The sequence below is a fragment of the Peromyscus californicus genome, unplaced genomic scaffold, assembly GCF_007827085.1.
Source record: "Peromyscus californicus insignis strain IS unplaced genomic scaffold, ASM782708v3 Scaffold_9__1_contigs__length_137607984, whole genome shotgun sequence".
Lineage (NCBI taxonomy): Eukaryota > Metazoa > Chordata > Mammalia > Rodentia > Cricetidae > Peromyscus > Peromyscus californicus.
In genome coordinates this window covers 18,827,388-18,850,180 of record NW_026294617.1, presented here as the reverse complement: position 1 = coordinate 18,850,180, position 22,793 = coordinate 18,827,388, and the positions used below count along the sequence as shown (strand labels likewise).

At 46.6% G+C, this 22,793-nt stretch overlaps 1 long non-coding RNA gene across 3 annotated transcripts in view; it reads right to left on the bottom strand.

The window, feature by feature from the left end:
• Positions 1–12,296, bottom strand: part of LOC128105522 (uncharacterized) — a 31,422-nt gene extending 19,126 nt beyond the window's left edge. For 2 of the 3 annotated variants that reach the window (XR_008216361.1, XR_008216362.1), the window contains exons 1-2: positions 11,645–12,296; positions 1,177–10,044 (exon numbers count right to left, since the gene is read on the bottom strand). This is a non-coding gene — a long non-coding RNA (uncharacterized LOC128105522). The remainder of the gene's footprint in view (positions 1–1,176; positions 10,045–11,644) is intronic. The other variant, XR_008216363.1, reaches the window with a different exon arrangement.
• Between the last annotated feature and the right edge of the window lie 10,497 nt (positions 12,297–22,793).

The following is a 22,793-nucleotide window of genomic DNA, read 5'->3' as shown; positions in this document are numbered from 1 at the left end:
TACCATAGATTAGTGCAGTGTTCAGATCTCATCAAAGTCTCTTTATGCAGTAGATGGTGGTTAACATGGACACTCATAACTGATCAAAGCACAGAAAATAAATGTTGGCGGAGTGCTCAGCCACAAACATCGCGTGTTTGGCCCAGACTTGTGTCAGTCTACAGAACGCTGGGCTTGCAGGCCTGTCCACTGAACCTGTTAACTTGTTGTTTGGTTGGTTGGTTGTTTTGTTTTTGAGGAAAGGTCTCACTTTGTGTTTTTGAAGCGGCTCAAGCTGTCCTGGAACTCACTGTATGGACCAGGCTGACCACGAACTCACAAGAGTTCTGCCTGCCTCGGACAGCCAGACACTGGGATTAACACCACCACATCTAGCTCAACGTGAACATTCTTAAAAGAAGATTGCAGACGTGAGGTAAAACTATCACTTAAGCTGTGTGAAGCCCCAGGTTTGATCCTTGCACCAGCTTAAAAGAATTGGAAGTTGAACAAAACCAACCTTACAAAAGAAACTGAGGTCTGGGCGGTGGTGGTGCACACCTTTAATCCCAGAACTCGGGAGGCAGAGCCAGGCAGATCTCTGTGAGTTCAAGGCCAGCCTGGGCTACCAAGTGAGTTCCAGGACAGGCACTAAAACTACACAGAGAAACCCTGTCTCAAAAAAAAAACTAAAAGAAAAAAAGAAAGAAAGAAAGAAGGAAGGAAGGAAGGAAGGAAGGAAGGAAGGAAGGAAGGAAAGAAAGAAAGAAAGAAAGAAAGAAAGGAAGGAAGGAAGGAAGGAAGGAAGGAAGGAAGGAAGGAAGGAAGGAAGGAAGGAAGGAAGGAAGGAAGAAAGGAAGAAACTGAGAGAAGTAAATGTGACAGAGTGAAAGAGAGAGGCTGTTACCGTGATAAAAACTCTGGGCAAGCACTGAAGGAAACCCTTGAGAAGCTGAAAGATTAGCAGGCGCCTAAGCCAACGGAATACCATCAAGGGCCCACAGAAGGGCTCAGCGGGTAAAAGCACTTGCTCCCAAGCCTGATGACCCAAGTTCAGCCCTGAGACCCACATGGTAGGAGGAGAGAATAGACTCCCCAGAATTTCCCCCTAACTTCCACACATGTACTGGAGTACACATACATACACACAATATATAAATACATGTTTTAAAAAAAAAAGAGTATCACCAAACCTACCATCTGTAGCCTCTAGGGTGTGACGTGTCCACCGAATCCTTCTCTGTGTTAACCCTGTATGGCTATCACAAATTCTTGATGACGCTCAGTATTTGGAGATCTCAAGGCATGTTGTGTGTTTATAATACATCACAGAATCACTCCAAGCCACCTGTGAACAAGAATCCTGGAAAGAAGCTGTGTCTGCAGAGACTGAGTGACTTACCAGAGCCGCAGTAGGATGGAGAGACAGGAATGAGGCAGGTCTGGAGGCTAATTCCTTATCTGAGGCAGGTCCGGAGGCTAATTCCTTATCTGAGGCAGGTCCGGAGGCTAATTCCTTACCTGATGCAGGCCCGGAGGCTAATTCCTTACCTGATGCAGGCCCGGAGGCTAATTCCTTATCTGAATTCCTCCCTACCTCTGTATCAGAGCTAACATCCTGTGACTAGTAGATAAAAATGTTTGGGGATCTGTTAACCAAGCAGACCCCTGGATCCCACCAATCCAGCAACTAAGAAGATACATCATCAGACAGCGTCTTGGGCCTATAGCTAAGCTCTCATCTTGCTGTAACCGCCTCTCTGACACACCCACCAATGTATTTTAAACTTAACCTGGTTTAGGACTTAATCCATTCTGTAAAACTATAAAACCTCATGAAACTGCTTCCATTTTGGAATGCTGTATTTGGGGGAGACGAAAATGTTTGTTCACGGACCTTAGTCATTTATATATGCTCCAGAATAAACCGAATCTTCTGTTCTTTCAACAGTACAACCAAAGACAAAAAGGAAAGCTCATTTCACTGGCTCTTGGCAGTTCTGAGACCCTGAAGCCAGGCGGAGAAGGAGGCCAGCATGCAGACACCCTTACCTGCAGCATGCCTGCAGAATTGTTAGAGAAGGACAGCACCCACATCTGGATCCATCCTCTCACTTTACACATCTGCACTCTGGATGGGTGCAGGAAGGCAGGTTTTTAATTTAACATGCTTCGTTAGCAAAAGCTGCGGAAATAATTCCATGCCTAATCTTTTGAATCTTTTGTTTCTCTTGAGTTTAGATTCTTCCAACACACTGCCTGGTTCTCTTTCTTACTGGAGCGAGATTTACGTCTGAGATTAAAGACCTGGCTTGGAAAAGTCACTTGAGTTTTAAAAGTTGAATGTTCTTTTAATAATAATTGATATGGCAATCTTGGAAGAAAGGGGCTATGCTTGGAATGCTAACACAGACACTGTAAGAACTTGCTATTTCCACCCACAGTTAATAATCCAGGTATTAAAGATTTCAAAAAACCAAAGGAGGGACCAGTCAGATGGCTCAGCAGGTAGAGAGGTGTAGAGTCAGTACCGATTTTGCAGAACCACCTCAGCTGAAGAACCCAAGGGGGTTCACACCCCACAGTGAAAGTGTGGCCTGAACGGGGTTACACAGCCACGCAGGCAGGGAGGGATACTTCCACAGTGTGAATAATCACTCCAAATGCCTTCATTTGGTGAGGGTGTGGGTGTGCACAGTGCACACAAGCACACTGGGGATGGAACCCAGGACCTCAAACACACTAAACACACCTCTGCCATCACGTCCCCCTTCCGAGTTGTTCTAATCAAGGCTTACCGGATCGATGTGGCTGCTTCCTGCATTTTGTCAAAGACAGAAAGTGGATTGTTTGTGTCCATCTAAGTCCTGTAGGTCTGTGACTGGTGATCCTTATCCTAAACCGGGAGGAAGTGTCAGCTGCTACAGCACGGTTGTTTTCGAGATATTTTCCAAGATACCCAAACATAAGGACAAGAAAAGCTGAACATACGACCCCCGAAGTTCCTCTAACATCCAGACTCTCCAACCTCACTGTAGCATGAAACATCCTCCACAATGTGCTTGAAATGTTTGAAAGGACATTTATTTTAAAAGCCCACTGACTCTGCAGTCCTTTTAATACATTAGTGAAGTTTAAAATACAATATTAAAGATTGTGTAAATAGGGGCTGGAGAGATGGCTCAGCAGTCAAGAGCACTGACTGCTCTTCCAGAGGTCCTGAGTTCAATTCCCAGCAACCACATGATGGCTCACAACCACCTGTAATGAGATCTGGTGCCCTCTTCTGGCCTGCAGGGATACATGCAAACAGAACACTATACATAATAAATATGTAAATCTTTTAAAAAAATTGTATAAATATAAAAATACTTCTCCCTCAGAACTTCAGTTTTCCTGAGCCTTCACATGCCATTCCCATCATGCATTTGGGTGACTGTTGGAGGAGGTTGGGGAGAGTTCACAAAAGAACCAAATGTTGATCTCTTGACTGGACTTTTACAGCTCCATGGACTAGCATGTGTGAAGAATGACACAGTCCCCTGAGGTTCCATGGGGGAGGGGCAGTTAACCAACTGTGGGCAGCAACAGGAATCCGCAGAAGTGACACGTGCAGGTTCCGTTTTGACATCAGGACCTTCTTGAGATGCCTGGGTTCTCTTGCACAGCGGTGTGTAATAACTGACCAGCTGTGTCTGGGGAGCCACACCCTGCTTGAAGAGATCCGACTTGTGATGACAATCTTTGTCCAAGAGTCTAAATTGCTTAGTTTCATTCTATTGTGATGTGGACTGACATTTGGACTGACATTTAAGGGCTGTGTGTGTGTGTGTGTGTGTGTGTGTGTGTGTGTGTGTGTACATATGTTCGTCTAGGTACATGGGAATGCATGTATAGAGACCAGAAATCAGCACAGTATCTTCCTCAGCCCCTTGTCCTCTTACTCTTCATGACGGAGTCACTCACTGAACCTGGATCAGCTAGGCTGACTGGCCTGCAATACGAATTTACCTGCTCCCGCTTCCTCAGAGCCAGAATTATGTAAGTGTGCTGCCCCCCTTCTTATGTGGGGGCTGGGAATCCAGACTTGGGTCCCCAAGCCTATGCTGCAAGCGCTTCATCGAGCCATCTGCTTGGTTCAGTGTCAAGGGGAAGTTTTAAAAGCCTCTCTGTCATCGCCAAGGTTTGCCACAGACTTAGCCAGGCAACTAACTGGGTTTGGGTTTGGTTTTTTTGTTTTGGTTTGTTTTTTTGTGAAAAGGTGTTTTTTGGTTTGTTTTTTTTTAGATATGACTAAAGACTACAGAGATATTTAAGACTCTCCATGCCTTCATACCACATTTTAAGAATAAATAACCAACTTGCTCATCTAAGTTGTTTTTAAAAATCAACTTAGTAAAGAAGAGTGAAGTTACACAAGCCATTTATTGTATAATAAAAGTCATACAACCGAGAAGTATTTTTAAAGCTTTAATGAGCTATTTTGGTATTGTGGAGATACATATTTAGATAGTTTCAGAGCGCACTGACTTTCCAATAAAAATATTTAAATGATATTTTTCACCAACATGGCTTTGTATTTCTTAGACAGATGTAGACAAATTCATCTATAGGGGTTCCTCTCACTACCCATAGTCCAGCGGCTGCAGAAGGACTTTACAGTGTTACAGAAGAACATTAAGATGTTACAGAAGGAGATTACAGTGGAAAATTGCTAGAACTGGGTTTCCAGGTTGGAGGAAACCCACCATGGGGGTGTCTAGGGTGTGGATTAGCAAGTGAAAAGAAGTGTGTTGTAGAATTGAGTGTGGGTGGAACTATCTCCACGTTCCCTTGTGCTCCCAGGGTTCGCTTCTGTGGGCTTAGGAGATGTGAGGTAGGGTAACTGTCTGAAAAGGCCACTGTCCTGTGTGGCGGGGCTCAAGATCTCAACGGCCTACGACTCTCCTTGCTCAATTGCAGAAGACATCTTTGAGCCAGGTCCTTCCCATGTCAAGACTGACTCATCCAGAGCCAGAGAAAACACAATTCTTTTAAACACTGTCCCTGTGTGTCTCTACCTGATAGAAAGGCCACTGTTCTACCAAACACTTCTCTGAGATAAGACAGCACCATTACCCACACCTTCATTTAACAAAGGTCCACTCCCAATTACCGTGATGTTCTAAGAGACAGGAAGGTGCAGGGTGTGGAGAGGAGGGTTGCAGAGGAGAAAGGACAGCAGAGGCTTCCCTTGAAGCTCTAAGAAGGGGGAACTGTAAGGCAGTGATGTAAAATCCAGCTTCATTCTGGACCAGACTCCCCATGGCTACATGGGATGGAAGAGGAAGGGCTGGGGATGACCAGGGATGGAGAGGCCCAGTCACGGACAAGGAAAAAACCCTAGCTACCAGCTCCTTAACTACCTTCCTTCTCTTCACAAGGAAGGACAGCAATTAGGAAATAGTACTTGGACTTACAGGCTTCTGTTCTGGTCCAGAGAACCCACAGAGAAGTCCCCACAAATTACTGGAAACTGCACTTTGAACTCAGACTTTGGCAAGGAGCCTGGTCAAACAGAAATGTAGAAGTTCCCTTCCTCTGAGGTCCCTGCACAAGGGTGTCCCACAGACAGGCCAGAGCTGATAGCAACAGGCTGGAATGAGGCCACAGGAGCCAGGAAAACAAGCCCTAACCAGCATCACTTCCGACTGCCTCTGCTATTTCTTTTTTTTTTTTTTTTTTTTTTTTGGCTTTCTTCTCCCTCATTTTGTTGGACTGGGTGGCAGACTCAGGTCCATCCCACCATTTATACAAAATACTTATTTGGTCCTGAACACAATTCCATTTTAAGTGTCCAGTGTTGGGGGGCACCAGTAGCAAAGACAGGCATGGACCGGGCCAGTTGCTAAGCAAACTCCTAGAACTCCCAGGAACCAGGAAGATGAGCTTGTGAACTCTGCCACTGACAGGGATACAAAGTTTTTCTGCCCACCAGAATTCCCCACATGCTGTTAAAATAAATCAACAACAATGACTGTAAATCAGTCACAATGACCAGCACAGAATGGGCAGCCTCGGCAACACAGTACCCAAACCTGTTCCTGCGTCTTCAGAAGAAGCAATCAGATTCCACCATTACATGTTTCACCAAGAACACACAAATTGGACAAGCAAATCAACCAAGACATTACAAACCCAAGAGGCCAAAGCCAGACAGAGAGGACTAAGAGTTGACAGCTGGAGTGACCAGGATTCTTCCAGCTGCTGCAGGGCAGGCTCCTGGGAGAAAGCAACTTCCCCAGGGACCCCAAGTCATTAACCTGTGCCTGAGGGGAGAACATGCTGGTGGTAGGGGGAGCGGGTAGAGCTGGCCTTTCAAAATCTTTTCTGTCAGACCAAGACTGACTGGAAATCCCGCAAGACCTTGGTAGTAGTGGCCTCACTCAGTTTACCTACCGTGATTTTAACTGCTGTCTCCCAACACCTTCATGCCATATGTTTGCATTGCTTCATATACAAATTGTGGCCAGGGAAGGGATCACTTCTGATAACCTTATAAAGAAGAATATCCAGAGTGTCTTTTTAAGCTCCATGTTTCCCCTGGGGACACGATGTTTACTAAAACTGTTCACGCCATCCCTCAATCCACAGCTTCCTTTTCTCCTACTCTCTGACCCGCAACTCACCCAGTTCTATAATAATTAACCATCAGTGAAGAGCACACAACTTGTATGTGTCTGTGTTAATGAGGTGGGGGATGCCTGTGCCTGTGTGTGCATGAGTGTGAAGACCACAGGTCAGCTTTGAGTGTCATTCTTCAGGAGCCCTTCACACAGTCTTTGTTGACACATGGTCTCTCGTTGGGCTAGGGTTCACAAATTCAACTAGGCTGGCGAGCCGCGTGGATCCTTCTGCCTCTGGCTCCTCAGCACTGTGATTACAAGTGCCCCACTATACCAACCTTTCTTTACATGGGCTGTGGAGTCCTGGGGCTCAGACTCAGGCTCCCATGTCTGCACAGCAAGCACCCTGCTCGGGGAGGTTTCTCCCTGGCCCCACACAATTGTTCTCAGTACTGCTAGTCTGTCTCATTTTAGGACCCCCCTGGCTGGCCCCATCACTCTCTTCAAAGGTTCCCACAGCTTGTCTGCTTCGATAGCCAAACCCAGACCTCACCCTTTATTTCTTCCCTCTTCCCACCAAGGGGTCCTAGTAAGTAGTGTAAGACAAACAGCAAGACCAGGTTTCCCACCGAGTCTGCAGAAGTACTGTGCCTGAGCAAACCATTCTCTCACCCATGCATTCTCTATGCATCTATTGTGATGTTCTCCAACATACTAAAGCTCAATGCATCTATTCCTCTTAGGCTGTGTCCTGATTCATCACATAAGCAGGTAGAAAAATACCTAACTCTGGGGGAGGGAGGGAGGGTTACAACAGATAGCTAGTATGAGGGGTCCTTCTTAGCACCTGGAGCCTTACAGGAATACAGTCACGTAGGATGCTAGAGAGGGGGTCAGAGTCAAGGAGTCTCTGAGGAGTGGCCTGAAGAAAAAGCCTGCAGGAATGTGACCATCTCAAGAACCTGCCAGGACAAGACAGAGCCACATGGCAAGCTTGTGGACTTCTGAGACAGAGCAGGGTTACTAAGTGCTGGAGAACCCCTGGGGAGGGCTTCCAAAGCCAGGGACCCCTGAATCTGTCCACCATCCTCTACAGAATCTGATTCTGTAGGCCTGCTCAGACTGTGGGTGGTTCTGATGCTGGGACCCACAAAACATGGGATTAAAGGGGGAGAGGAAGAAGCAGAATGGGGAGGGTGAAGTTTGAGGACTTGGAAGGCAGCAAGAGGCAGCCTAGGAACAGAAGACTCAGGGGTAAGGCAGGAAGACTCGGGTGGGAAAGGAACAGGGGGGGTACCCCTGGACCTGCTGTGGATGTGGACGTTTCCAGTTAGGACTGGAGCCCTGCCTAGTGTCCATTCAACTCCTTCAAAGCCTCACTTAGTACTTAACACTTAATTTAGCACCACATTTGGATTAGAATCTGACTCCTGGGCAAGTGAGAACATTGGCAAACCCCCGGGGTTTTAAGACAAAGGCAGATTTAGTAGAGGGAGGTGCCAGTGGATTGTTTTGGCTTAAACTGTTAAATACTCAAACTTTATTAAAATATACAATATGCAGGCAAGCATCTTAAAATCTGTGTTATTCTGATTTTGTAGCTGGGACACTGGGCTCATGCTTCCTACCACCACATAGATTGAGAGTCAGGCAGGGATTGGATTGGGGAGGGAAAGGAAGGGGAGAAGGGGGGCACAAGAACATCACTTTGCCATGACTCTCAGGTCCCTTAAGCCCAGGGGCATTGCAGATGAAAGAGGCACCCTAATCCTTCTTCTGGCACAATTAAGAGCACCCTAAGTAGCAACTTATGAAACCCCAAAATACATGTGACACATTAAGACATCTACAGACATTAGGACATTTTTAAACAGTGGGTTCAGTGTTCACTGGGAAATGGTCACACCAACATCCCTGAGCACCAGCCCCAGTGTGACCCACCCAACACAGTGAGCATGGCCAACTCCTAATCCATGACCTTCTTTCCTTTTGGGGGGTTGTTCGTTTGCTTTTGAGACAGGGTTTCTCTGTGTAGCCTTGGCTGTTCAGGAACTCACACTGTATGTAGATCAGGCTGGCTTCCATCTCAGAGATCCACCTGCCTCTGCTTCCCCCCAAGTGCTGAGACTAAAGGCGTGTGCGTAATGTTAGCTAATGACATCATCTTCTCCCTCTGGCACTACTCCCAACTTCTCACCTCAACTGCAGAACCTTGTCAAGCTCTTCCCATGCTCCACGCAGTCCTCATTCCCTCCATCTAGCCCCCACGGTCTCACTCATTGCCACCAAATAAATGAACCCGTTGCAGAATTTTAACAACCACCCTGATGCGGAGACCCTCACTACCTCTCAATATCCAGCCATGTTCTTATTAAGAGAACTCTTCCAACTACCCATTGCACTGCACAGGACAGATTCTGCATCATGCCGAGTTCTGGCCATTGATGTAACTCCTGAGGGACTGCTGGGAAGACTGGCCCAGCTGGGCTGCACATCCTTCTTCCTGTCCCTTCTTCCTCCTCCGCTGAGCGGAGTGCTTGCAGTGGATGGAGTCTGGTAGCCACCACGGACTCTGAGTAACTGTGAAGATGAACTTGGTGCTTTGGAACAAAAAAGCCAAAATCTGGGAGTCGCCTGGGTCCCCAACCATGCTTGGAGCTCAAACACTGCTCTCTGAGTAGCTCTTCCTGAGAGTCTTGTTTGAGGAGATGATTCCTGTATCATCAGTCTTCTTTGTTTGTTTGGTTGATTTTTTTCTTACTGTTTTTGGTTTTTTGAGATGGGGTTACTCTGTGTAGCTCTTGCTGTCCTGGAACTCACTCTGTAGACCAGGCTGGCCTCGAACTCACAGAGATCTGCCTGCCTCTGCCTCCTGAGTGCTGGGATTAAAGGTGTGTGCCACCGGCAGTCTTTGTTATTCATAGCTTCAGGTAAATTAAAACTCTGCCCTCAAACATCAAGAATTCTAATGCAATAATGTCTCCTTGATCCAAGAGCTGTGGCAACCCAGTATGTGGAGCCAGTCTCCATTTCCAGGTTTCTTCTCCCCTTCATTTGTACTTCCCAGGAGCAGGCCCATCACTGAGAACGACTGGCCAGTTACTGCAGCCGGGCAGGAAGCCTCACTAGCTTTCCTGTGGCTCAGGCAAGCAATGGGTTTGTCATGCAGCCTCCCCTTTTGAGTTCAATCTTACGTCTTGCACAAAAGTCTCAACAACCCCAAGCACCAAAACCAAAACAAAATAATACAATAAAATGCAAGAGTTGCTCTGATTTTTAACGCCACATTTTTAGTTTGTTTCCTTCAAGATGAGGGAGCTGAGGCTTACAGGGGTGGCTGTGGCCGAGCCGAGACTGATGGGCAGCAGGCCCCTATTCTTTCTGTTGCTGTCACCAATCACCACGTGATCAGAGATGCTCAGTGGATTCAGAATGGAGCCCTTCGTCTCCAGGTACTCAGCTGCCAATTGAAAGAAGAGGTACTGAGCTTAAACTGCAGTGTCCAGGAGGTCTATATCCCTACCAAGGAGGTTGGCTAAGGACACAACATAAAGAACAAGTATCCTGGGGTTCATTTTCAAACATCAGAACATCGCCCATTTATTTCCATGCCCAAAGGAACTGCCGTAATTAGCCCAGCATCCAGAGAAGTAAGATTATATACCGGGTCAAAGGATATGCCTCCCCACGAGAGTCATAAAACCCTATTGGCTTGGGTTCCACACTATTAAAAAGTATCAAAACATTGGCCTACTTGAGAAACCACATCCTGTTGGGGCTCTTTAGTTATGGTGCAGGAGCTGAATGACCAAATGTGGCAAGTTGAAGATGTCTGGACAGTAGAGCAGTCTTAGGGTATCAGTAAGACACGGACTGCACATGACTGTCTTTCAGGAAAGTGGCTGCATTGGATGTCACTGACGTCAGAGGAAAGGATTTAGGGGATCATCTGGTGGAGGTTGGCTTTGCAGATTTCAGTTTTGAGTGAGGTCTCTACTTTCCACCTCCAAAATAAAACCACAGAGGGCAGGACAAGATCCCCTACTGCCTAAGAGGAAATTCACCAGAGTACGGTTCCGGTTCCTCAGCACAACCAAAGCAGAAGCAGCAGGGGCAGGGGCAGGCTTGGGGACAAGGTGACTAAAAGTTCTGCCATGCCTGCTCAGAAGGTGGAGGCAGGGGTTGGAAAGTTGAAGGTCATCCTCAGCAACATGGTAAGTTCAAGGCCAGCCTAAGCATAAGACCCCGTCTCAAAAAGAAAAAGTGCAATGGGAAAAGAATGTTCTGGACCATAATCCCTGGCAAGGTCTCTGCCATCCAGAGGGAACCAGGACAAACCAGTGTGGGCAGAAGCAGTCCCGATGACTCTGACATTGTGACTGCCACAGCCTAATGCCCACACTGGGAGCTCGAGCAAATGACCTCTTTAAAATGCCTGTAAAGTGGAGGTGATAACCGAATACCTACTTGACAGAGTGTCAAGAGGAATGAAAGAGGGTACCACACAGTGCTGGCACTGGGGAGCGCTCACAGAATGGAATGCGTTTCCTTAGTTCACACGCCCCTCCCCAACCCTTAGCTAACCCATAAAAACTGTGAGAGCAGGGCGGGTGCCAGCCTTCTCCCAAGCGCTCAGAGGGAACACCAATCACTGGGTGCTTTAGGTGTTGGCTGATTGACTAGTGGGCGCTGGAGCAGTTGAGCTGTTAGGTCACGTGTGACAACATGGTCCTACCGTCAGAGAAAACTCTGCCAGCCCTTTACTTGGGGGAGAAAAAGCAGCAAGACCTCGAGCCTTTTAAAGTAAACCAAAGTGTCCCTTACTGCCCCTCCCTCATTCGGTAGCTGAAAGATGCGCATTGCGGGGCAGGCAGCGCTGCGCTCTGGCCTTCCTGAGGCTTGCAGTGCTGGGCCGCTGGGCCCCGGCTGGGGTCCTGCGGTTCAGCTCCGTGAAGCCGAAATGCCAGTCCAGCCTTTCATTTGTCCCGATCTAAGCAGCAGTGGGGCGGTGCAGACCTGAGTTTGCAAAATGCAGGCTCCCATCAGGGCGCGGGGCTCACCTGTCCCGGCTGGAGCAAGGTGCGCCCTTGCCAACAAGATCACGTGGCCACCCAGCCCTCCTCGGGTTACCTGGAATGTCTGGGCGGAGGCCGGAAAGACCCGGAGCTGCGCGCGCAGGTGGTTTGCCCCAGTTAGTCTTGTTTGTCTTGAAACGGAGTATGTGTGTTGGGGGTGCATTCAATCCCCCTCTTTGGGGGAGGAAAGGGGCGCTGCAAATATACACGAAGTGCATACCTAAATCTGCAGTGGGTGGGGACTGAAGCCTTGGCACCTATCCCCGCTGTTGTGGCCAGATCAGAAGGGTCATTGTGTGAGCCATGGCGACTGAGCCTGGCTGTATAATAGGCGCTTTATGAAGCTATGCACCTGGCTCCCGCGGAGCCTGGGAGTGAAAAGCGGCTTGCCGAGAGGAGGCCTTCCGTTGTGTCAAAAGAAGGCTGTACAGGATATCTAATTCCAGCCATTGTGTGGGGGCATCACGGAGCCCCGGGAAGCCAAAGGGTGTCTGCCAGTCACTTCCCAGCCACTTCTCAGGGTCCCCCAGGACTTAAAAACAAAGGAGAAACAGTTTCAATGTGGCCCAGTATCAAAGAAATTGGACACAAACAGGTTTAGTTCAGAGTCTAAGACCAGAAAGGAGGAAGAAAGCGCTGGAAGAGTTTCCCCTTGGGGCGGGGGGGAGGGGCATGAAGGCACCTCCAAAATTAACCTAACTAGAAAAGGAAGAAAAGTCAGATAATATCCTTTCTGCCATCCCCTAATACCTTAAGGAGTTCAAAGGTTTTCCAAGCCCGGGGCATTGGCGGTTATAATTACACAGTAAAATACCTAAGGTTAATGAGTAACCTCCAAAGGAAGTTACTGCACATAATGACGGCAATTTCTCTGAACTAAATGTTAAAAATACGGTCTGTAATACTATGCGAAGGAAATGGTGGCAATTGGAACCCCGTTGCTTGGTAACAAAACCTGAGCTATGAGCTTTCCTCTCAACCTGCCGGAAAGGGGCGGGTGGAAAGAACTAGGTTCCCGCCTGCCTGCCGTCTGAGAAGCAAGCAGTCTTCTGCAGACTTAGCTGGCCAGAAAGGGGAAGCAGATGTGGCTAGACCAGGAAGAATTCCCTAAGAATCCCTGAGCAGTAGAGGAAGTTGGAGCAATCTGGAAATGAATAAGGGTAGGGCTGGGGTAGCGGAAAACAAGTTCAAAATAGTACTCCACAAACCGAACCCTTCAGACACACCGTCACCCCCGCCACCCCACCCCCGCTAAATCTCCCCTGCCTTTTGACTTCTGTCTATTCTATAGCAGAAACGCACACTTTGAACCTATGCAGTCAAGAGCTGAGTCAGGAAAGGACTGCCCTGAAGATAACTTGACAGCAGGTTTCCTTGCAGAAGAAAATGTGGACACATTCGAACTTCCCAGTTCTGACTGAAAGTCTGAGAGAAAGATCCTGGTGACAACTCCTTCAGGCTGATCAAGAATCAACCAGAAATAGTCTACAAAGTCATTATTGCCATAAAGTACTATGGGAGTTGTGTGGTGAGAGACCGAGGTGGAGGTGGTGCGTGTTTAAAATCTCTGATGTTCTCCCGGAGTGGTGTCGCAGGCCTTTAATCCCAGCACTCAAGGGGCAAAAGCAGGTAGATCTCTGTGAGTTCGAGGCCATCTTGGTCTACAAAGAGAGTTCCAGGACAGCCAGACACACAGAAACCCTGTCTTGAAAAACCAATAAAACAAAAATTAAATTAAATTCCTGATGTTCCATGGCTGAGGTTCTCAAATCTGCCCCAGCTTTATCAAGGTCATCTGTGTTACCCTGGCAGCCTTTGTAACATGCAGGCTCCTGGGCGAGGGGCAGAGCTGCATGGTCAACTCCTGTCCAGCGTTCCTGAGGCTCTGGTTCAGTCCTCAGCACCATCCCCAAGTGCAGATTTCTGGGTCTCTACTGAATATTCATACAGGGAACCTAAGGCAGGAACCCAGGCATCAGTGCTTCCATGACACTGGGATGTCTCGTCGGCGCAGAAGTTTGACGTTTGATCAAACTTGGGAAGGGACAGTGAATGATTTCTTGCATCTAAATTTTAAGATAATTTCTTTCTTTCTTTTTTCTTTCTTCCTTTCTTTCTGCAAGAGCTCTGTGTGTGTGTGTGTGTGTGTGTGTGTGTGTGAGAGAGAGAGAGAGAGAGAGAGAGAGAGAGAGAGAGAGAGAGAGAGAGAGAGAGAGAGAGAGAGAGATTTGGGGAGTTGTTTTAGTTTTCAGTTTTTTTCTTGAAAGGGTTTCTAAGTGACCCTAGCTGCCCTGTCTTGAGCTCACAGCAGCCCTGACTGCTGGGACTAAAGCCATGTATCACCATGCTCAGAAGTGTGTGTGTGTGTGTGTGTGTGTGTGTGTGTGTGTGTGTGTGTGTGTGTTAAAGAAAACTAGAGTCAACAAGACATCTCAGCCTGTAACAGCACTTGTCACACAAGTTTGAGGCCCTGAGTTTAATCCCGCATACACATCTTTAAGACAGAGAACCAACTCCACAGAGTTATCATCTGACCTCCACACGTGTGCACTCATGCCCACACATCATATACACACGTACTACTGGTAGAAATCAACAGAATTTTTAAACTGTACTCTAAGTGCCCTCTATTTTATGTTTAGTAATGAAGTAGGTCTCGAAGGGGAGGGAAGGGCTGAGAACAACCAACTATGGCTGTCCTGTCTTACTGTAACTGCAGCTTCTGCTTTGACACTCAGTACGGCATTTGCTATAAGAGCCTTAGCCAAAACCTCACTCTTGATTTTTTTTCGTGGAGTTCTTCGTCAACAGTCAAGCCTTCTGTGACCCAATGTTCCCTTCACCATGTGCTCATCTCTCTCCAGCTCTGGTTTCCTTAATAGTAATATTATTATTATTTAGCTGTGATTCTTAATGGACTAATATTATAGCCAAATAACACTATTTGGGGAAAGACGGTGGGAATGAAGCCCTAAGTCAAATAAAGAACTTTTGAGTAGGAAGATGTTTGAGGTGGACTGGGCTTCTGGGCCTAGAAAAGCCAGTACCTTCCAGTCAGAAAGAGTCAGAAGGCATAGGCTACCCACATTTAGTGTCACAGTGCAAAGGATCACACGTTGACATGGCTCCCTAGCCATGTCCAAAGAAATTACAAGGCTCCTTTGGGAGCTGGAGAGATGGCTCAGCAGTGAAGAGCATTGGCTGATCTTCCAGAGAACCCAGGTTCAATTCTCAGCACCCACATGGCAGCTCACAACTGTCTGTAACTCCAGTTCCAGGGGGTCTGACTCCCTCTTCTGGCCTCTGTGGACACCAGACATGCATAAAGGGTGCACAGACATACAAGAAAGCAAAGCACCCATACACATAAAATAAATTTGAAAAACTGAAAAAAAAAAATCCTAAGTCTCCCCTGCATGATCTGAATGATTAAGTACTATCAAACCTGGTCACCCGGGACATGAGCACCTCAAAAAAGGAAAACTGGTGACCTGACAAAAGCCACTCCCACCTCCCCACCTTCCACACAGGCCATTAGTGGGGTGCTTAGGAGCCCAGATAAAGGTTCACCGTAGCCCCAACCCTTCAAAAGCAATGGCTACCTTCACACACATGCCCTGGGCCAAGAGGAATTTCTGGAAGCCTCTTGTGGTATTGACAGTTCTTGAGACATTTGAAATCCTCCTCACTCCAACCCTGCCTCCAAAGACACAGATGACATGGAAATCCCAGGCCACCATGCTGCTTTGAGCTGAGATTGCCCTGCCTAGCTGAAAGCCATGAGAGGTCTGATGCTTACATCTCAGTTTACCAGATGTGACCTCTGTGCTCCCATGGGACATGTGAAGAACTCCAGAGACCTCTATTTAACTGATTGTGGTGGCATTGACTTGTCTGCCTCCTGTGTTAGGATATACAATCATTAAGGACAGGAAGAGGGTTTTACTCACTTTTCAGCTTTAATACAGTACCAGAGTACATAAAAAACTAAGATATGAGTGACTAGGTCATGGAACCTGGAGTCAGACACGTAGTTGACATATGTCTGGTTGAGTCACTTACTACTTTGGTGACTTTGGACTGGTAACTTATACGTGTGTGTTTGTGGTAGTGGTGTTTATTTTTAGGCTGTGTTTCACTAAGTAGCCTGGGATGGTCTGGAATTCACTATGTAAGACCAGAACAGTCTTAATCTCATTATCCTCCTGCCTCAGCCTCTCAGGTGTTAGAATAACAGATATGTACCACAATGCCTAGCTAGTACCTTGAACATCAAATTTCTCATTTGTAAAACATGAATAGTAACAACCCTATCTTCTTGTAGTATTGTTTAGCAATAGAAGTTAAATGTATAAAGAAAATGTCGCAGTTATATTGATACATTCAGGACCTAGATATGGTGGTACACATGTCTGTGATTCTAGTCCTCAGGAGGCTCAGGCAGAATCACCATGAGTTCAAGGCCACTGTGAGCTCCTTAGAGAGACCCTGTGTCCAAAAACAAAAACAAAAAACCCCACATAAATCATGTTCTTCATAGAATATTGTAGTAGCATACACACATCTTTACTCCTAGAATACCCAGACTGCTCTGGGTTCTTCATTCTTGATGCTCATCAGATCACTGGGGTTAGCTAGTGATTGAATTTTCATAATATTTGATGAGACATTGAAGTATTTTCTAGCAAATGTGATCAATAAACATGGTTAAACACTATAGCTCAAAGTACTCATTGGTTGGACAGACTGAAGAAGAGGTTCACAACCGTAGCCCTTCTACTGATGAGCTTCAGGAACACTGTACTAAGATACTACAGAGACCTTCCATCAGGAATGAGAGAGCAGCAGAATTCAGCTTCTATCCAAACACTAATGAACATTTCCCCAGCCTCTCTTGGACCTAATGAAGTGTTCTGTTTCTGTTTGGTGGAACCCCTGTGGTTAGAGGCAAATGTGAGACCCGTTCAAGAATTCTCAGGGAAGCTGGGCCCAGTGCCCAGCTTCCCTGGCTCAGTAGGAATCATTCAGCTCTCCCTCAGAACCAAGCAGTCTGCTCACCTCCGTAGCAGAGCCCACTTATTTACAGTCCTGGGAACATTTGTGCGGTAGCAACCCTGACCTACCTAATGACTATCCAGCTAACCCAGTCATTATCATTTTGCCAACTTGGGTTTCTCCTGAACTGTCCTTGCTCCTAGAAAGTGCTGACCCATTCTGTCTTCGCTAAAACACAGACCCAGAGGTCCCTGGCTAGGTAAGCCTGGAAAGCTGAGGTGATCCCTGACCCTCGTCATGTGGAGCATGACCTGGATGGATGCAAATCCAGATGTTAGCCATCTTCTCAGCTTCACCTTTCATCTGCTTCCCGCAGACTCTCGGTTTTGCACTCTGTGCTTTATTCATGGGTCTGCCCCTTGGTTCTGTGTGGAGTCATGTCCCTTCCTGGCACCTACATAAAAATTCTGCAGCCCTCCCAGGTTTTACTACTCTTCCACTATGAGGAGACCCAGGGCTTAGGGTCCCCTGGTCCCCAGATCTGGGCCCACATTGCCTTCTCTGTCAAGTGCTGCTGACAGTCTGTACCCCCATAACCTCTTCTAAAACCACCTCCAACATTTTCAGCTTCTTTTTCTAACTTTTGGGAATCCTTTCTTTAAGCTCTGTGACTCTTTCATGTACAAACTTGGCACAATGCTTCTAAAACCAACCCCTCTTCATTACTCATCATGGATGGGATCATTCTCCATCTCCTCGTGGTTCTGAGGCAAAGCCACTGTGCTGCTTTTCCAAATTACCAATGGAACTTTCACTTTTCAGGAAGTCACCTTGTGTGAATGCAGAGTACACCTTTTCTCCCATTAATTTACCTCTTGTGAGTTAGTCACAGGCTCCAGCCACAGACCTCCGAAGGTACAATTAAGTCTCTTTCCCACCTCTGTACCCATGGGCTACAGGCAACGTATGTGGATAAATAATTGGTAAGAGATAAAAACCTGGGCTGGAGAGATGCTTAGAGGTTAGGAACTGGCTGTTCTTCCAGAGGACCTGGAATCAATTCCCAGCACCCACACAGCAGCTCACGACTGTCTGTGACTCCAGTTCCAGGGAACCTGATGCCCATGGCAAAACACCAATGCACATGAAAAAAATTGTTTTAAGTTTAAAAAAGAGAGATAAAAACCTTACTACCTGGTACATTCATCCATTCAAAATAAAAATCTTCCAGCAATTTTAGCAAGTGAATTGAAATTATGCTGTGGATCAATCCTTTTCTACACTATGAATATGCATTACTCTCATTGGTTAATAAAAAGCTGACAGTCCAGTAGCTGGGCAGGAAGTTAGGTGGGAAAGCCAAACTGAGAATGATGGGAAGAAGGCGGGCGGAGTCAGAGGAGTCACCAACCAGACACAGAGGAAGCAAGATAAGAATGTCATACTGAGAAAAGGTACCAAGCCACTTGGCTAAACATAGATATGAATTATGGGTTAATTTCAGTGTTAAGAGCTAGTTAGTAAGAAGCCTGAGCTCCCGGCTGAGCATTTGTAAGTAATCTCAAGCCTCTGAGTGGTTATTCAAGAATTGGAAGGCAGGAGAGAACTGTCTGTTAACAAAATTAGGCCATTCAGAGGCTGCAAATGGGTTGGATTTTGCTGTGATGATAAAATATTAACTGAAATTAGCACCCCCATGAGGAAGGGGGTGCAGGGATGTAACCAAGAGTGGTGACGTCATGTGGAGAAGAGATTAGACAAAGAGTAAGGTGTGCTTCCAGGTGGAGTGGAAGTTGTGGGGAAGTGATGAGGAATTGTATAGTTTTTTTTAAGTGGTTTCCAGGCTGGAGAGCTAGCTCAGTGGGTAGCATGCTTGCCTAACAAGCATAAATACCTGGACTGAGCCCCCAGCACTACATAGAGCTCAAGGCCATCTTTAGCCACATAACAAGTTCCAGGCCAGCCTGAGATGTATGAGACCCCGTCTCAAAAACAAACTAAACAAAAAAGTATGTGGTCATTAAAATGTCACTAATAAGGAACTACTTTCCACGAAAGTTAGCTGAATAGATGACAGACACAAAGATGATCCATGTATTAAGTGAGAATATGTAGCCAGAGAACAGTGTACACTGTATTAAGTAATTTGCTAAAACTATGAATGGATAGATTGATGAATATATAACTGAATGGAGACAATACAGTTTTAGTGATGATTGTTGTTCTAGGTATTGAAATTACAAAATTATCTTCTGCAGGCGGGGCCCACCCCAGCCTGAATCCCAGCATTCACTCAGAAAGCTAAAGCCGAAAAATTAAGAGTTCTGGGCTATGAAGGGTTGCACAGGGAATTTAAGGCCAGCCTGGACCCTCTCTAAAAACAACACAATAAATTCCTGTATTTTCTCACTTTTTACTGTTACATGAAAACTACATTTAAAAAAAAAATCAAGCCATTGGTCTGGTATCTTCTACAGGCCTCTGTACCAACGAACATGTGACTTCTACTCATGCACCTTTCTAAATAAGTTTCTTTTAACACGGCAGCACTTCCTTCCCTTCCTTTCTTAACCCTGGGCCTTGAGAAAAAGGCGTTTTATAGGGACAGCTAATAATTATCACCTTCCACCAGCTTAGTTATGACCAGAGGAGCCAGACTTAAAAGAAACATTTTTGATCCAGACTAAATCACTTGGAAACATTCTCATTATTTTTCTCCATGGTGACATGTATAAAATACGAAAAATATGTTTATTCAAGTTTTCTATTCAGTTTCACAACTACTTCAAAAGCTGTTAAGTGTGGTTTACACTCCTTAAAAACTTCAACCTGAGGCTGGGATTCACTTGAACACTAGTCTAGAGCTGTGTACCAATGAGCTGGCTCTTGCTGGACTCCTGATGAAACACACTAAAAGCCTGGAGTTTCTTTGTTGAATTTTTTCTCTCTCACGAAAATGCCTCTGAAAGCTTTGGGAGGTGTTTCTACAGCAAAGTCATGTGAAAAGTGAGCCTTTCATTAGACTCCAACCACAGAGGAATCCCAGGGACCTTCTCTCTAATATAATTTAACTCCCTCATTCAAGAACTTGAGAGGTGGAACGTCGTTTAATAGGTAGATTTAGAGGGTTCTGTGCCTCCAGTAATCCCCCTTTCATCAAAACAATGGCTATAATTAATATTTATGATTTTGCCTTTCACCCCAAAGGACTTTACAAATTGTTACCACAGGACTCGTGACGCTCTCTAATGAAGTGCCTACTGCTCGGCCTGGAGAGAAGTTTACACAGTCACTTCAGGCTCACTCCATAACCACGTGGCTACAAAGGAGGGCTGCCGAGGCATGGCAACTCGGTGCCTCAGCACCCGAAGAGTGAGTCAGAAATGGTAAACCAGTGGGTTCACACTGCCCCTGGAGCTCATGGAGCAGAAGCACGCATTTGTTTTTGTGGGCGTTTGTATATACATACATACATACGTGTGTGTGTGTGTGTGTGTGTGTGTGTGTGTGTGTGTGTGTGTGTGTATTTTGTTTGTTTGTTTGATGGCTTGCGGAGGTAGGCAAGTTATAGCCCATGGGCCTCAGCCTCAATCTAATGTTTTTTTAAGTTCATTAGTTTGTTTGTTTTGAGACAGGATATTCCTATGTAGCCCAGGCTAGCCTGGAACTCTCCATCTGGCATCAGCCTCCTGCTGGTTTTGCAGGTGTGTGCCACCACACCTGGTTCTCAGCCTAATCTTATACCCCACTCTCCGTCCTCCTCGGCCACAATGTTGACTTTGATATTTTCAGAGGGTTGGTCAGGCCAAAGAGGATGACAATGTAACCAGGACTAGACAGGCCTCCCAGAGTTTTTCTTATTTGTTCCTTGGCAGGGTTGAGTTTTTTGTTGCCTGAGAGCCTGGGATAGGATAAGGGAAGTTCAACAGTACTGCCAAGCTTTTGTCTTAACACTCTGGAGTGTCTTCAGAAACCCATTGCAGCTGTCCCTGAACTTTCTTGGAGTCAGCACATTGGACTGACAGGATATGTATTTAATGAAGGCCAAGTCCATGTAGCAACATGCCCAGAGGAAATACTCCCCACACCCACAGTGTTCATCTGCAGTAAGTAGCTGACTTCAATCACAGTCCACCCCGCCCCCAGCAGTGCTGAAATGGGAGGGGGATGAAAGAAAGAGAACCCGAGCTGTTGCCATCAAGCTGAGGAGACCCCACAGGCAGGGCTGAACCCACCCTGGTCACTATCGGACCAGACAGAAAGCAGCAAAACACCTTAAGTCATGCTTTTGGAAGCGTCTTCAGACACTACTGAATACCAACCTACGAGCTCTGCCTCACCTTACCAACAGTGACGGTAACAGTAAGTTCCCAGTGGCTAGCTGCGAAAGCTACAGTCAGGTACTGCCCTGAGCCTGCTGCCTATAGTGTGCCCTCTAAGCTTCCAGGAGACAGATGTTACCATCCTAGTTTTACAAGGTGAAGTTAGCAAAGCTCATGAGAACAGCCCCTAGACTATGACAGTCCTCCTGTTCGTTCATTCATGGGACACAGATCCCATGTGATGGATTTTCCATCAAGAACAGAACCCTATCAGAAACAGAAACAGAAAGTGGCCTTTGTTATATCTACATCTTTTAGAGAGGTGGTTTATAAAGCTACTTACACACACACACACACACACACACACACACACACACACACACACACAAAGAAAAACTAACCACGTCACAGCCCCACCATGTCTGATATGGAGCCTCACCAGTATACAATCTTACCCTGCCTGTGTCCTTTTCTTGCCCACTCTCCTTCACAGTAAGATTTAAAACAAGCCCCTAAATGCCCTGTTGTTTCACCTGTATCTTATCAGCTTCCTAATGCTTAGACATTATGCATCCATTCAGCTGAATCTATGCTGTTTCCGTAAGGAAGAACGGTGTCTACGATCTACACTGTCTCCATAAGGACAGTGTCTATGCTGTTCTCTTAAGGACCTTAAGGACCGTGCCTATGCTGTTTCCATAAGGAAGGACAGCCCCTAAGCTTTTTCGTAAGGAAGGGCAGCACCTACGCTGTTTCCGTAAGGAAGAACAGAGCCTTGGCTTTTTCCATAAGGACCGCGCCTAAGCTGTTTCCGTAAGGACTGCGCCTAAGCTGTTTCCATAAGGACTGAGCCTACGCTGTTTGCGTAAGGACCGCTCCTGAATCTACGCTGTTTCCGTAAGGACAGCGCCTAAGCTGTTTCCGTAAGGACTGAGCATATACATACTAGCCACTTGCATTTGCTGTCTGATGTTTTAAGAAAGGATTTATCATCTCCTTACTTTTGCAAGAGAAGAGAGGTCTTCATGTGAGTGGCTCACCCATTATCATAACCCTAAGAGCTGGTACAGACTGGAACCCAGGTCCAGTCCGGTCGCAGCCTCGCCTCCTTCCTAGAGACAGCTACTTCCTTAAAGCATTGTTTCTGATCTCAGTGAGTCACCAACACAGACACAAGGCCATTTTCTCTTCCCAGGTCAGGTCTCAAGCCCTTCCCACGTCTTAGCAAAGACTGTCTAGGGACACTATCAGGAGCAGCAACTGTGACAGGAATGAACTACCAGATTGTCACATGGCAGCCGAGATGGCCATGCCAGGATGGTCGCATTGGGATTGCCACAGTGGGACAAGCCACGCTGGACAAATTCTTTCAGGAGTGGTCTGTCTGCACCTCAAGGTTCAGCAGGAAGAAAGAAAAGCCCTCAGGAAACAACTGTACTCAACAAGAATTGGAGATACGATCTAAGCTGTGTGTGGTGCCACACCCCTGTAACCTCAGCACTGCAGGAAGCAGAGGCAGAAGGATCCCAAGTTCAAGGCCAGCCTGGACTACAAGTGAAGAACCTGACTAAAAAAAAAAGCAAGTTCACAATGAGTTGGCTTTTCTCGGGTATTTGTCACAGCAGTGGAGACTGGTCTGATAAACAAAGTTCGCACATAATTTAGCAGAGATGGAGGTGGGAGGGAGAGCCAAACAAACCATAAAACCTTAGAACCTTGAGACATTTTGTTAGTTGCCACATCTCCTGGGTGGCCTGAGGCACCTGGACTGAGAAAAGCCGTGACACTGTGGCACTGCTGGGCTCTCCCCAGCACAC